Source organism: Gobio gobio (assembly GCF_949357685.1).
Source record: "Gobio gobio genome assembly, chromosome: 5".
Taxonomy (NCBI): Eukaryota; Metazoa; Chordata; class Actinopteri; order Cypriniformes; family Gobionidae; genus Gobio; species Gobio gobio.
Window position 1 is genome coordinate 5,248,834 of NC_137101.1, and position 17,139 is coordinate 5,265,972.

Here is a 17,139-nt window from a genome sequence, read left to right on the forward strand (position 1 = left end):
GAAGTTCATTAGACTTGATTTGCTGTGGTGTAATTCACATAAATCACCACAGGAGGAAGAAACACATTTAAAATCTTTGGTCTTAGTTTGTTCTGGTGTAATTCTCAAATCATGGCAGAGAGCACAGCTCGATTAACTCTAATGATTTATTAGCAAATATATTTGTTCGAACAGAAGACTGGACCGAACATAGCAAGTGTAAATCATTTTTATTGGCAGTTCAAATGTTTTTTTGCTCTCACCGTCTTAGAGAAGTGTAGCGCATTTAAGCTCATTAGAACTTCATCTGATGTAGCGATTGTAACTCACACAAATCACCACAGGAGGGCGCAGTCACAGGCCTGAATATAAGATTGTCTTGACAAAATGAGAAAACGTTCTCACACTAAAATCAATCAGGTTTCCCATCAAGAATATCTCAGTATTAATAGATAATAAAAGAGAAATATAATTACAAACTGAGTTCAACTCAATCTCTGTGGACGAGTAGATCAGTGTTCACTTTTAGGAGTGAAAGTATTGGATCAAATCCAGCAGGTTGCAAAGTTTCTTGTGGTGCAAGCGGCTAAACACACGTTCTTTGATGCTGAGGTTGTGCTGGAGACATGTGTTCAAATCTCACTATTGCTTACGTTAAATTATGGCCATGATATCAAATAAAGTGGCCACAACACCAGCTCTCAGTGTGAAAGCCTCAGTGGTGCAGCGGCTAAACACACGTTCTCTGCGGATGAGGTTGTGCTGACATGGGTTCAAATCCCACTATTGCTTACATTGTTGCCATGAAATCAAACAAAGTGGCCAAAAAACCATCTCTCAGTGTGAAAGCCTCAGTGGTGCAGCGGCTAAACACACGTTCTTTGATGCTGAGGTGGTGATGGAGACACGGGTTCAAATCTCACTATTGCTTACGTTAAATTGTTGCCATGATATCAAATAAAGTGGCCACAACACCAGCTCTCAGTGTGAAAGCCTCAGTGGTGCAGCGGCTAAACACACGTTCTTTGATGCTGAGGTTGTGCTGGAGACATGTGTTCAAATCTCACTATTGCTTACGTTAAATTATGGCCATGATATCAAATAAAGTGGCCACAACACCAGCTCTCAGTGTGAAAGCCTCAGTGGTGCAGCGGCTAAACACACGTTCTCTGTGGATGAGGCTCTGATAGAGGCACGGGTTCAAACCCCACCTCAGAACCCTTTATTGTAAAAATCCTCCATGTGAAAAGTCAAATATAAGTTCCTTCACATGTCTCAGTAAGAGATCTGTGGCTCACAGGTAAGAGCGCTGCCTCACGGTTTCAGAGGTTGCTGGTTCGATCCCAGCCAGATCTCCGCGATACGGGTGAATGCTGTGTGTGTGAAGGGACGGGGATGATTCGGGTCCCCCCCCGAACCCCACCACCATGTCCAGCAGGGGTTATGCTACTTTAAACAATGAAGAAAAATTTAGCTGTATAAAAAATTGGACCCGCCGTCCCTACCCCACCCGTTTAGGTTCCCATCATTTGCTTTTTAAAGGGGGTGACCCTCCAAAAACAAAATGATGGTAACCTACACATTTAGCACCAAACAACACACATGATATACATTACCTGTCCATGAGCAGAAGTCCATCATTACAGTCGACATCCACACGTCCCACAGCTCTGCTTCTGACGACTGTCCGCTCCAAACACATCCCGTCTCCTGTAGGGGAACATAAATACAGGGATTACTTCATTATTCTGATGTTTACAATTTAGATATGAAGTTAGTCTTCATAAAAGTTAATAAATGTGACCCATAAGTCGCACAGGTATATTTGTGGCAATACCCAACAATACATAGTTTGGGTCAAAATTATCAAGTTTTCTTTTGTGCCAAAAATCATTGGGATATTAAGTAAAGATTGTGTTCCATGAAGATACTTAGTACATTTCCTACCATAAATATATCAAACATTAGTAGCAGTAATATAAATTGCTATTATATATATATATATATATATATATATATATATATATATATATATATATATATATATATATATATATAAATAAACATTTGGATTATATTGCACCATCAGATTCCAGATTTTCAAATATTGTCATATCCTTATAAACCATGAATCAATTTAAAGCTTTTTTATTCATCTTTCATCTCAATTTTAAAATATTGACCCTTATGACTGCTTTTGTGGTCCAAGGTCAAAAATAAAAAAAATGACATGTATGTTATTGTTAAATACTGCCAATTCAATATTTTGCACACAACTCTACAAAACCATGACACAGCAGGAACAGCACAGATCTATTTCACCATACGAACATCAGAAGATGATTATTTGAAAAATTATAAAGGTAAAGCAACAATTCATTGGTTCTTCTAAAGCTGTCAGTGAGTTCAGCAACTAAACAAAGTCTGTGATCAAAAAATGTCAGCGGCTGTCATTCAGCAAACAGACTTTTAAATAAGCTTTTAGGTTAAAAACACCATCGGGATTCTCTGGAAATCTGGCTTTAGTCCATGTTTGTGTTTTAGTGTTCGCATGGAAACGCATTAACAACAACAACACATTACATTTGACATAACATTGAATAAACACACAGTGGCCTGCTATAATAAATCACAAAACAGAATGTCGTATCAATACTTAATTACTTATCTAAAATTAAACATAAAGCGCAAAGAATAAGGACTTAATAAGGATAATGCAAGAGACACTGAACATGGACACTTACAGGTGAGTCGCGTCACTCGATTCCGGCGTTTTATCGAAGCGTTTGTCGGTTTTATTCGTTGATGGCTTGAATATGTGCTGGTTATTGATATTCAAATACTGTCATAAAGCTGTCATCCTCAGGATATGTATTTAAAACGGTTTACTACACGTGTTGTTGCAACAAAACAAACTTCATGTCGCCAAGCACCCGAAGCTGAAGCCGCTTGCGCCGCCTAGTGGAGCGGATGAAAAACAGCACTTCCGTTTCTACCACACAAATCATATTAGAATTATAATGCCTGCAGTTTCAAAGATGTTTCAAATTTGGTCAATAACTATGTTTTAGAAAGGTCATACATACTTTAACATACTCATACTCAAGCAAAAGTCCCTATTTCTTGCATTAATTGCGCATACGCCAAATTACCAAAGGCTCCCTCTTGTGGTCAACAAGTGTTTCAACGTCAAACGAGTCGACAAACCAGGAGGCCAGTCGAAGGTGAGAGTTTAAATAGTTAGATTTAAATGTCATGCAGTTTACAACAAATGTCTCGGTTTGTCAGAACAGCAGAGAAACATGGATCTGTGAGTTTCAGTGAATGAACCAGATCATCTCTCAACTGAAGAGGAAAACTTGTGCTGTGTTGAGCTCAAAAGCACACGCTCAGAGGTAAACACATAAAATACAGGACAAAAGATCTTCCAAAACACTTTTAGTTGGGGGAAAAGTAGTTGTGAATTTGTTTATGTAAATGGTTGTACATGAAACTGACTGTTAAATGACATATATGACTATATTATCATAACACAATGCTAATGTGTTGAGGTGGCTCTTGGAGATCCTCTTGTTGCTGATGATCATAGCCGGAGATTCAGGAGATCAGAAGATTCACCGCCTCCTGGAGGAGCATCTGATCCTGAGCGCTTCCCAATCCACGTCTCTATCTGAAGCTCTGGCATATGATGGAGGAGGGCGACAGTGAGCAGGGAATATATTCACCTCTCAGATGTTTGTTTGGGGGAACCGGCTGGAAAGTCTGCCTAACTGATCTACACAGAAATAGAAAGACAAATGTCATTTTAATACAGGATAACCTCTTAAACTCTGCAGACCCTGTACAGGACCTCATATGTGGTACCATTTGAAAGCTTAGAGTCTCTACTTTCTGGAGATCACTTTGGCATTTGTTTTACACAAAGTAACCTATTCACACTAAATTACTCTGGTACCATTTCCGACCTGGATTTGGCCCACCCAAATTGAAAAGCTTCCTATACCCACATACAGGGGTCTCTAAATACAACATTTTGGTGTCATTTTAAAGGAAACCATTTGAAGTTACATAAAACATTGCTAAAAGTGATAAACATGTAAGTATATATATATATATATATATATATTTATTATTATTTTATTTATTTATTTATTTATTTTTTTAAATAATTTTTTTATTTTTTTGGTTATACATTTTTGAAAGTGTGTAACTCAGACTGCAGACAGTTTTGGCTGTTTCCACTAGATTTAAAAAAAGATTTTTGTCTGGATCATGTATGCAAGATTTATTCAAATGAATCTGAATGGAGGAATATGACCTTTTTAAAGAAAAAAATCACCAAAATTGTGTATTTAGACCATTGTATGTGGTTATGGGAAGCTTTTCAATTTGGGTTGGGCCAAATCCAGGCGGAAAATCCCAAAAACGGTCCCAGAGCATATGGCTGGTCGGAGGGATTGATCACTCTTTGTGCATTTGTTGGTTATTTGATTGAATAAATATACTTGTATGAAGCCTGTATCAAAATGACAGTTGACAACATGTATTATATGTAATTTACAAACTATTCACTGCTATAACAACTACAACTAATGTTTCTATTGATTAATATTACAGGACAGGAGTGAGATCTGATCAGTGTGTCAGCTCCACCTTGTGGACATTAAGTGTGTCTGCATTTACATTTAAAAATAGCAGTAAGTGCAAAAAGACTTTATTTGGCCCTGTCCCAAATGGCACAAGTGATGTGTGATCCCGATCCTGATGAGACACTTTCCTGAGTTTAGCTCCAACCTGATCAAAAACACCTGAAGCAGCAAATCAAGCATTACTAGAACCTTCCAGTCAGGTGTGATGGACTCTTTATCTAAATTAAATAAAAACTAATTGAATAAGCTAATTATGTTTTATACATGTACAATTACGATTGTACATTTGTTTCAATATCTCATTATATTAATAAAACCACATCCAAAACACCCTTCACACATGCGTTAACAGATTCAGAGCTTGTTAAAATGTTGCAGTAATTAATGCTGTAGCTAGACATACAATATAATGATCTTTAAATCAAACTGCTGGAGGATGATTGTTTGTCTTTACATTTGAAAGTCTAGGTTCAAATCCTCCAATTTGCATAATTTTCATTACATAAAACGTAGCTCTCAATAAAACCTGATTTAAAACAACCACAGACTCTTTGTGTTTTAATCTTCGAGGGGCACGGGTTCAAATATCACATGTGTAATGTTCAGTCTTTCATTATTTAAAACAAAGCTCTCAATAAAACACCGTCCAGAACACCAAACACACCACAGATTCAGTGGCTCAGGAGTTAAAGCATTACTCTTTCCTCTTGGAGACATGGGTTCAAATCCCACTATTGCTTACGTTAAATTGTTGCCATTATATCAAACAAAGTGGCCGAAACACCAGCTCTCAGTGTGAAAGCCTCAGTGGAGGAAGCGGCTAAACACACGTTCTTTGATGCTGAAGTTGCACTGGAGACATGTGTTCAAATCCCACTATTGCTGATGTTAAATTGTTATTGATGCTGCAGCAAAACTTAACATCAAAAAATAAAACCTTGTGCAGAACATCAAACTCTCCACAGACTCAGTGGCTCAGGAGTTAAAGCGTTGCGCTTTCATCTTGGAGACCTGGGTTCGAATCCCAATATTTCTTAAGTTAAATCGCTGTCGTGAAATCAGACAAAGTGGCCCAAACGGCAGCTCTCAGTGTGAAAGCCACGATGGCACTAGTGGCTAAACACACGTTGGTTGCGGACAAGGCTGCGCTAGAGGCATGGGTTCAAACCCCACCTCGGTGTGTGGGGATCACACCAAAGAAAGAAAGAAAGAAAGAAGGCAACGGCAAAGTACCTGGGGCGGTACACCAAATAAGGGGCGGACGGCAAAGGCGGAGACCTGAGACTCAGCAGGAGACTGGGCACTCTGGGGCGGTGAAACAGACAGGCTACACAGCCGAGGAAAACACGGACCAGAAACAATAAAACAGATGGAGGAAAACACGGACTAACACACACACCTGGGGCGGTGAAACAACCACAGAGTGAGAGACGAAGGCCGGATCAAGAGGATGGGCGTGTGCCAGGAGGAAAGAGAGGCGGGCCTGAGAGAGAGAGAGAGAGAGAAAGGAAGGAAGGGAGGAGTGCAGCAAAGAGGGGGGAAAAAAAATATTTGTGAAAAATGTTAAATTTATCAAAAAAAAAATTTTTTTTTTTGTAAATTTTTTTTTTTTTGAATAAATGTAAAAAAAAATAAAAAAAGTGTAAAAAACCACCCCAAAAAAATACGCACACAAAATCTCTGCAGCAGGGGTGGGATTTGAACCCAGGTCTCCTGCGTCAGGCTTGATTCTCACACCACAAGCTCTGCCCACTGGACCACTGCCGGCTCACAATAATGAGAGTTATTTTGTTTCCTTTAAGGTAAACCCACAGGCACACATTTAAAAAAAAAAAAAAAAAGTTATAATGTTAAATCCTATTATTTAACATTAAATTAACAATTATTCAATAAAATTTGTTTTTAAAAGTGTCTAAAAACTAATTTAAATATTATTAATAATTAAAAGAGGTTGAAAATATTTTAAAAAGTAAATCAATTTATTTTAAAATTAAATGAACTGACACAATGATATACACCAGTAGAGCTGGATAAACTGGTGGTTCATTAATCATACAAACTACAATGTTTTTAAATCTTTGCAATACAGCAAATTTTTAAATATTTAAAAAAATATATCATTTAAACAAATTTTGCACACTTGACGTAATATCATATCGCATGTCGAATATCGCATTATTTACAAAGGTATTGCATATCGCATTTTTCTTCAATATTGCACAGCCCTAAGAATCAAAATCGAATCGAATTGTGAAATTTGTGTCAATACCCAGCCCTAATATACACAAATATTAAGGCTGGGTTTTGACACAAATATTCGATATGTGATATGATATTGCGTCAAGTGTGTAAAATGTGTTTATATTATATATTTTTTATAATATTTAAAAACTGAGAATGATACCATTTATGTGTTTCACATTCTTTCTGGGAAAAGAAAGCGTCGCTACAACTTCTGAAAGTGACCAGCAGTGTTTTAGCAAAAATGAATGTCACAAATCTGACAATATAATTCTAACATCAATGTAAACAAACAAATAACTTAATGCCAATATTTAAATACCAAAAACTCTTTGCTTGACGTGGTAACATATAGTTATATCAACCTAAAACTTAACATCAAGGACATCCAGGTAAACTAGGGGTGGCAGGGTACCCGCGGGATCTTAAGTCTTAAATTCGCTGAAGTATTGAGTTCTAGGTCTTAAATCATTTTAAACGGGTCTTAATTTTCCTACGTCCATGTAACGCTACCTCTTGCTCATTGAAATGCTCATGCAGCTCTTTAGTGTGTGTGTGTGTGTGTGTGTGTTGTAGTTCCCTCTTTCACTAGTCCAACTATAGTTTGCTGTATTATAACTACAAATGAGACCAACATGCATCTTATATTGCAGCCAATCAGCTTTCGTGTTATTGGCGCGAGGCTCTTTCGGATTGTACCACAGACACATCAAACAGATTTTATTCTTCAGCTTCAGTTCTTCCAGTTCACGCGCTTGTGAAAGCGAAGGCGAATCTTTCTCACCTGCGATCTCGCATAATAACCAAATAAAAGTTTCTTATTCTTATGTTTCTTATAAAACCAAATTTCTAGGCGCATTTCTGTAGGTCTTAAAGTGAAAGCAACCCAATATAGCCTAGCCTTTACGCGCTCCTGTCTGTGTCGTTAATATTAATCAAACAACAACAACGGGGAAAAACAAACAGTAGCCTCCCTAAACTAAAGCACTGTTTGTATCTGTATATTTAAGTTGTATTTATTTGTCCTATTGTCAAACAAGATTCATGCATTTTGTTTGTTTTATTGCCATGAGTGACTATTGTGCATCTAACATAATGATATGGTAAATGTGGCATCCTAATTATGAAAGATAAAAAAAACGTGCAAATTTCTGAAAATGACCACCACAAAATCAGTAATTTTGATCTCACAAAAAATGATATATACATATATACATAAACACATGCATATATATATACACACACACACACACACACACACACACACACACACACACACACACAAACTACCAGTCAAAAGTTTGTGAACGGTAAGATTTTTCAAATGTTTTTAAAGAAGTCTCTTCTGCTCACCAAGGCTACATTTATTTGATCCAACATACAGCAAAAACACTATTGTGATTGTTTTTACAATTTAAAATAACTTTTTTTATATTTGAATATATTTTAAAATGCAATTTATTTCTGTGATTCAAAGCTGAATTTTCAGCATCAGACTTTAGAGTCACATAATCCTTCAAAAATCTTTTTTTTTATTTCTATTTCAGATAAATGCTGTTCTTTAGAACTTTATATTCATCAAAGAATCCTAAAAAAAACACGTTTTACACAACTGTTTTCAACACTGATAATCATAAATGTGTGTTGATCATCAGATCCTCAAATGAGAAAGATTAGTGAAGGGTCATGTGACACTGAAGACTGGAGTAATGATGATAAATTCAGCTTTGATCACCGGAATAAATTACACTTTACTATATATTCACATAGAAAACAGATCACAACAGAACTGTCACAATATTACAGCTTTTTTGTATTTTTAATAACATAAATGCAGCATTGGTGAGCAGAAGAGACTTCTGTAAAAACATTTAAAAAATCTTACCGCTCTCAAACTTTTGACCTGTAGTGTTTGAATATTAATCCTGGTGGGATTGAGCTATGGGGAAGTGCAAGTTTACTAATACTTTGTTCAATCTTAATAGATGAATTTGCTTTGCAAAAAAGTCATTTTGTGATTCTGTATTTCCTATTGTAAGTTTTCTTTATTGCGTTATATAGGTCTTAAATTTAATTCATAATGGTCTTAAAAAGTCTTAAATTTGACTTGGTGAAACCTGCAGATCCCCTGGGGTGGACGATTATTTTTGTTATAATATTAACTTTAAAATTACATAAATTATTTTCTACTCCAATTCGTTTAAAAAATATATAAACATTTGAATGGTGTCTGTCATAAAAATGTGTCAGATATATTCATACATGCATTAAATATTAAAGAACATTAAAAATTATAACGTAATATGGTGCATATATTTAGTAAAATTCTCCTAGAGTTATTTTTTCTCGCTGACTAACGAGTTTATGGACACTGGATGTGTTTTTTCTGAGGTAAATGTGACGTTACATGACATCGTTCACCGGCTGTTTTACTGACGCAGTTGAAACACTGAGCGATTCTATGTGACATGATACAGATTTCGGTAAGTTGTACTGTATCTTTTAACACTTTCAGATGCTCATTTATGTTTATTTCGCGCTGTAACTGGTATTAAAGCGGGTGAGTTCACGTGAGCTGGGCGGTGCGCGCTCCCGCTTCTCTTGAGCTGCGCAACAGCGCCAAAACGGTATATTTATGTTTTTGAATTTCGTAATAAAATGGACGTAATTTGAAATCTGAGATTTTGTTTTATATCAATAAAAGCGTCTGAGCGACCAGTTTGAATTTCACTTGATGGTTAAAATCACACTGTATATCTAGAAAGAAAATGCGTTTAATGAAATCTGTTATCAGTCGCCAGGTTTTAGTTCTGATGCTGCTATTAATTCAATGACCGTCTTACAGCCTCAAAATGATGAAAACACTGAATACAACTAAAAACTCCTCATTCAAAGATCTACAAAACACCAGAACAACATCACAGAAATGATACACAAAGTGTCTAGTCACTGCTCTTCATACTTGTTATGAAATGTGTATTTAAAGTCTGTTTTCCTCTCATAACAGGAAGTAGAAAAGCCTGAAGGAGAACATCAGAGCTTCACATCAACATCAGCGAGTCCTTCTTATTACACTTTACACTGAGAACATCAGAGGCGATTCATTCAGAGACTGGACAGGTGACGCTACAACTACTGATTGATTTGATAGAGTGTCATTACACAAGAGAAATCGACTTAATGCTGAAAGTTACTCACAGGTTGAGCTGGAATATGTGTGTTGAAGTGCCATTAAGAGCTGTCATCATCTCATCTGCAGGATCTGCAGGTGTTGTTGTGACTGTCATCATGTGGTCAATCAGCCGAAGAGTCAGACTGAAGGTCAAACCCGCTTCTGCCGCCTAGAGGACCGGAGGGGAAACTGACCTTTACTTTCCTATTAGAGTGGAGAGATCACATTTAAGACTGTGAATCATGAAGCAGCGACAGAAACATGTTTAAATCCCACAGATGCAGTGGCCATCTTTCACAAAACCTCAGTCACGAATACATTAGATACAAGCTCTGTGGCGCAGAAATAATTATTTGCCTTTAAATGAGAAAGTCTGGGCTTTAGTGTATAAATGTATTTTTTGCAAAAGAACAGAGGACAGAAGAAAAATCCCATTTAATTTCATTAGACTCGATTTGCAGTGGTGTAATTCACACAAATCACCACAGGAGGGAGAAACTCTTTTATGTTATGAGTTTATTCTCCTGCTCTCACCCTCTTGCAGAAGTGTAGTTCATTTAAGTGAAGTTCATTAGACTTGATTTGCTGTGGTGTAATTCACATAAATCACCACAGGAGGAAAAAACACATTTAAAATCTTTGGTCTTAGTTTGTTCTGGTGTAATTCTCAAATCATGGCAGAGTTCACAGCTCGATTAACTCTAATGATTTATTAGCAAATATATTGTTTGAACAGAAGACAGGACCGAATAAAGAAGGTGTAAATAGTTTTCACACTAAAATCAATCTGATTTTCCATCAAGAATATCTCAGTATAAATAGATAATAAAAGTGAAATATAATTACAAACTGAGTTCAACACAATCTCTGTGGTTACATTCAATTGTTGCCATTATATCAAACAAAGTGACCAAAACATTATTACTCAGTGTGAAAGCCTCAGTGGTGCAGCGGCTAAACACACGGTCTGTGTGGATGAGGTTGTGCTGACATGGGTTCAAATCCCACTATTGCTTACATTGTTGCCATGAAATTAAACAAAGTGGCCAAAAAACCATCTCTCAGTGTGAAAGCCTCAGTGGTGCAGCGGCTAAACACATGTTCTTTGATGCAGAGGTGGTGATGGAGACACGGGTTCAAACCCCACTATTGCGTAAGTTAAATTGTTGCCATGATATCAAACAAAGTGACCAAAACACCAGCTCTCAGTGTGAAAGCCTCAGTAGTGCAGCGGCTAAACACACGTTCTCTGCGGATGAGGCTCTGATAGAGGCACGGGTTCAAACCCCACCTCAGAACCCTTTATTGTAAAAATCCTCCATGTGAAAAGTCAAATATAAGTTCCTTCACATGTCTCAGTAAGAGATCTGTGGCTCACAGGTAAGAGCGCTGCCTCACGGTTTCAGAGGTTGCTGGTTCGATCCCAGCCAGATCTCTGCGATACGGGTGAATGCTGTGTGTGTGAAGGGACGGGGATGATTCGGGTCCCCCCCCCGAACCCCACCACCATGTCCAGCAGGGGTTATGCTACTTTAAACAATGATGAAAAATTTATCTGTATAAAAAATTGGACCCGCCGTCCCTACCCCACCCGTTTAGGTTCCCATCATTTGCTTTTTAAAGGGGGTGACCCTCCAAAAACAAAATGATGGTAACCTACACATTTAGCGCCAAACAACACACATGATATACATTACCTGTCCATGAGCAGAAGTCCATCATTACAGTCGACGTCCACACGTCCCACAGCTCTGCTTCTGACGACTGTCCGCTCCAAACACATCCCGTCTCCTGTAGGGGAACATAAATACAGGGATTACTTCATTATTCTGATGTTTACAATTTAGATATGACGTTAGTCTTCATAAAAGTTAATAAATGTGACCCATAAGTCGCACAGGTATATTTGTGGCAATACCCAACAATACATAGTTTGGGTAAAAAATTATCAAGTTTTCTTTTGTGCCAAAAATCATTGGGATATTACGTAAAGAATAAAGATCATGTTCCATGAAGATATTTAGTACATTTCCTACCATAAATATATCAAACATTAGTAGCAGTAATATAAAATGCTATTATATATATATATATATATATATATATATATATATATATATATATATATATATATAAACATTTGGATTATATTGCACCATCAGATTCCAGATTTTCAAATATTGTCATATCCTTATAAACCATGAATCAATTTAAAGCTTATTTATTGATCTTTCATCTCAATTTTAAAATATTGACCCTTATGACTGCTTTTGTGGTCCAGGGTCACAAATAAAAAAAAATGACATGTATGTTATTGTTAAATACTGCCAATGAAATATTTTGCACACAACAACTCTACAAAACCATGACACAGCAGGAACAGCACAGATCTATTTCACCATACGAACATCAGAAGAGGATTATTTGAAAACTTATAAAGGTAAAGCAACAATTCATTGGTTCTTCTAAAGCTGTCAGTGAGTTCAGCAACTAAACAAAGTCTGTGATCAAAAAATGTCAGCAGCTGTCATTCAGCAAACAGCCTTTTAAATAAGCTTTTAGGTTAAAAACACCATCGGGATTCTCTGGAAATCTGGCTTTAGTCCATGTTTGTGTTTTAGTGTTCGCATGGAAACGCATTAACAACAACAACACATTACATTTGACATAACATTGAATAAACACACAGTGGCCTGCTATAATAAATCACAAAACAGAATGTCGTATCAATACTTAATTACTTATCTAAAATTAAACATAAAGCGCAAAGAATAAGGACTTAATAAGGATAATGCAAGAGACACTGAACATGGACACTTACAGGTGAGTCGCGTCACTCGATTCCGGCGTTTTATCGAAGCGTTTGTCGGTTTTATTCGTTGATGGCTTGAATATGTGCTGGTTATTGATATTCAAATACTGTCATAAAGCTGTCATCCTCAGGATATGTATTTAAAACGGTTTACTACACGTGTTGTTGCAACAAAACAAACTTCATGTCGTCAAGCACCCGAAGCTGAAGCCGCTTGCGCCGCCTAGTGGAGCGGATGAAAAACAGCACTTCCGTTTCTACCACAAATCATATTAGATTTATAATGCCTGCAGTTTCAAAGATGTTTCAAATTTGGTCAGTGACTATGTTTAAAAAAGGTCATACATACTTTAACATACTCATACTCAAGCAAAAGTCCCTATTTCTTGCATTAAATGCGCATACGCCAAATTACCAAAGGCTCCCTCTTGTGGTCAACAAGTGTTTCAACGTCAAACGAGTCGACAAACCAGGAGGCCAGTCGAAGGTGAGAGTTTAAATAGTTAGATTTAAATGTAATGCAGTTTACAACAAATGTCTCGGTTTGTCAGACCAGCAGAGAAACATGGATCTGTGAGTTTTAGTGAATGAACCAGATCATCTCTCAACTGAAGAGGAAAACTTGTGCTGTGTTGAGCTCAAAAGCACACGCTCAGAGGTAAACACATAAAATACAGGACTAAAGATCTTCCAAAACACTTTTAGTTGGGGGAAAAGTAGTTGTAAATTTGTTTATGTAAATGGTTGGACATGAAACTGACTGTTAAATGACATATATGACTATATTATCATAACACAATGCTAATGTGTTGAGGTGGCTCTTGGAGATCCTCTTGTTGCTGATGATCATAGCAGGAGATTCAGGAGATCAGAAGATTCACCGCCTCCTGGAGGAGCATCTGATCCTGAGCGCTTCCCAATCCACGTCTCTATCTGAAGCTCTGGCATATGATGGAGGAGGGCGACAGTGAGCAGGGAATATATTCACCTCTCAGATGTTTGTTTGGGGGAACCGGCTGGAAAGTCTGCCTAACTGATCTACACAGAAATAGAAAGACAAATGTCATTTTAATACAGGATAACCTCTTAAACTCTGCAGACCCTGTACAGGACCTCATATGTGGTACCATTTGAAAGCTTAGAGTCTCTACTTTCTGGAGATCACTTTGGCATTTGTTTTACACAAAGTAACCTATTCACACTAAATTACTCTGGTACCATTTCCGACCTGGATTTGGCCCACCCAAATTGAAAAGCTTCCTATACCCACATACAGGGGTCTCTAAATACAACATTTTGGTGTCATTTTAAAGGAAACCATTTGAAGTTACATAAAACACTGCTAAAAGTGATAAACATGTAAGTATATGTTGTCTGAGCTGTAATAACCCCCCCAAAAAACGGGCGCTTTTTGATTTTTTTGGTTATACATTTTTGAAAGTGTGTTTCTAGCTGTTTCCACTAGATTTAAAAAAAGATTTTTGTCTGGATCATGTATGCAAGATTTATTCAAATGAATCTGAATGGAGGAATATGACCTTTTTAAAGAAAAAAAAAATCACCAAAATTGTGTATTTAGACCATTGTATGTGGTTATGGGAAGCTTTTCAATATGGTTGGGCCAAATCCAGGCGGAAAATCCCAAAAACGGTCCCAGAGCATATGGCTGGTCGGAGGGATTGATCACTCTTTGTGCATTTGTTGGTTATTTGATTGAATAAATATACTTGTATGAAGCCTGTATCAAAATGACAGTTGACAACATGTATTATATGTAATTTACAAACTATTCACTGCTATAACAACTACAACTAATGTTTCTATTGATTAATATTACAGGACAGGAGTGAGATCTGATCAGTGTGTCAGCTCCACCTTGTGGACATTAAGTGTGTCTGCATTTACATTTAAAAATAGCAGTAAGTGCAAAAAGACTTTATTTGGCCCTGTCCCAAATGGCACAAGTGATGTGTGATCCCGATCCTGATGAGACACTTTCCTGAGTTTAGCTCCAACCTGATCAAAAACACCTGAAGCAGCAAATCAAGCATTACTAGAACCTTCCAGTCAGGTGTGATGGACTCTTTATCTAAATTAAATAAAAACTAATTGAATAAGCAAATTATGTTTTATACATGTACAATCACGATTGTACATTTGTTTCAATATCTCATTATATTAATAAAACCACATCCAAAACCCCCTTCACACATGCGTTAATAGATTCAGAGCTTGTTAAATGTTGCAGTAATTAATGCTGTAGCTAGACATAAAATATAATGATCCTTAAATCAAACTGCTGGAGGATGATTGTTTGTCTTTACATTTGAAAGCCTAGGTTCAAATCCTCCAATTTGCATAATTTTACATAACATTACATTAAATAAAACGTAGCTCTCAATAAAACCTGATTTAAAACAACCACAGACTCTTTGTGTTTTAATCTTCGAGGGGCACGGGTTCAAATATCACATGTGTTATGTTCAGTCTTTCATTATTTAAAACAAAGCTCTCAATAAAACACCGTCCAGAACATCAAACACACCACAGATTCAGTGGCTCAGGAGTTAAAGCATTACTCTTTCCTCTTGGAGACATGGGTTCAAATCCCACTATTGCTTACGTTAAATTGTTGCCATTATATCAAACAAAGTGGCCGAAACACCAGCTCTCAGTGTGAAAGCCTCAGTGGAGGAAGCGGCTAAACACACGTTCTTTGATGCTGAAGTTGCACTGGAGACATGTGTTCAAATCCCACTATTGCTGATGTTTAATTGTTATTGATGCTGCAGCAAAACTTAACATCAAAAAACACCACCAAAGTCAAACCCACACAATCTCTGTGGCTCAGTGGATGGTCGATCATCTGTCATTCATGAAAGTCTGGGTTCAAACCCCACAAATGTAAGTGTTTTTCATTATTTAAAGCAGAGCTCTCAATAAAACCTTGTGCAGAACATCAAACTCTCCACAGACTCAGTGGCTCAGGAGTTAAAGCGTTGCGCTTTCATCTTGGAGACCTGGGTTCGAATCCCAATATTTCTTAAGTTAAATCGCTGTCGTGAAATCAGACAAAGTGGCCCAAACGGCAGCTCTCAGTGTGAAAGCCACGATGGCACTAGTGGCTAAACACACGTTGGTTGCGGACAAGGCTGCGCTAGAGGCATGGGTTCAAACCCCACCTCGGTGTGTGGGGATCACACCAAAGAAAGAAAGAAGGCAACGGCAAAGTACCTGGGGCGGTACACCAAATAAGAGGCGGACGGCAAAGGCGGAGACCTGAGACTCAGCAGGAGACTGGGCACTCTGGGGCGGTGAAACAGACAGGCTACACAGCCGAGGAAAACACGGACCAGAAGCAATAAAACAGATGGAGGAAAACACGGACTAACACACACACCTGGGGCGGTGAAACAACCACAGAGTGAGAGACGAAGGCCGGATCAAGAGGATGGGCGTGTGCCGGGAGGAAAGAGAGGCGGGTCTGAGAGAGAGAGAGAGAGAGAGAGAGAGAGAGAGAGAGAGAGAGAGAGAGAGAGAGAGAGAGAAAGGAAGGAAGGGAGGAGTGCAGCAAAGAGGGGGGAAAAAAATATTTGTGAAAAATGTATTCTAAAAAAAATTTTTTTTTTGTAAAAAAAAATTTTTTTGTGAATAAATATTTAAAAAAAAAAAAAAAGTGTAAAAAACCACCCCAAAAAAATACGCACACAAAATCTCTGTAGCAGGGGTGGGATTTGAACCCAGGTCTCCTGCGTCAGGCTTGATTCTCACACCACAAGCTCTGCCCACTGGACCACTGCCGGCTCACAATAATCAGAGTTATTTTGTTTCCTTTAAGGTAAACCCACAGGCACACATTTAAAAAGAAAAAAAATGATAATGTTAAATCCTATTATTTAACATTAAATTTAAAATTATTCAATAACATTTGTTTTTAAAAGTGTCTAAAAACTAATTTAAATATTATTAATAATTAAAAGAGGTTGAAAATATTTTAAAAAGTAAATCAATTTATTTTAAAATTAAATGAACTGACACAATGATATACACCAGTAGAGCTGGATAAACTGGTGGTTCATTAATCATACAAACTACAATGTTTTTAAATCTTTGCAATACAGCACATTTTTAAATATTAAAAAAAATATATAATTTAAACAAATTTTGCACACTTGACGTAATATCATATCGCATGTCGAATATCGCATTATTTAACAAGGTATTGCATATCGCATTTTTCTTCAATATTGCACAGCCCTAAGAATCAAAATCGAATCGAATTGTGA

At 37.1% G+C, this 17,139-nt stretch overlaps 1 long non-coding RNA gene across 4 annotated transcripts in view; it reads right to left on the reverse strand.

The window, feature by feature from the left end:
* Nucleotides 1–1,292: 1,292 nt before the first annotated feature.
* Nucleotides 1,293–17,139, reverse strand: part of LOC307126121 — a 30,394-nt gene continuing 14,547 nt past the window's right edge. For 2 of the 4 annotated variants that reach the window (XR_013816454.1, XR_013816455.1), the window contains exons 5-10: nucleotides 12,863–13,891; nucleotides 11,739–11,832; nucleotides 10,068–10,245; nucleotides 2,724–3,754; nucleotides 1,596–1,689; nucleotides 1,293–1,428 (exon numbers count right to left, since the gene is read on the reverse strand). This is a non-coding gene — a long non-coding RNA (uncharacterized lncRNA). Of the gene's footprint in view, nucleotides 1,429–1,595; nucleotides 1,690–2,723; nucleotides 3,755–6,027; nucleotides 6,112–10,067; nucleotides 10,246–11,738; nucleotides 11,833–12,862; nucleotides 13,892–17,139 lie in introns of those variants that run through there. The other 2 variants (XR_013816456.1, XR_013816457.1) reach the window with 2 other exon arrangements.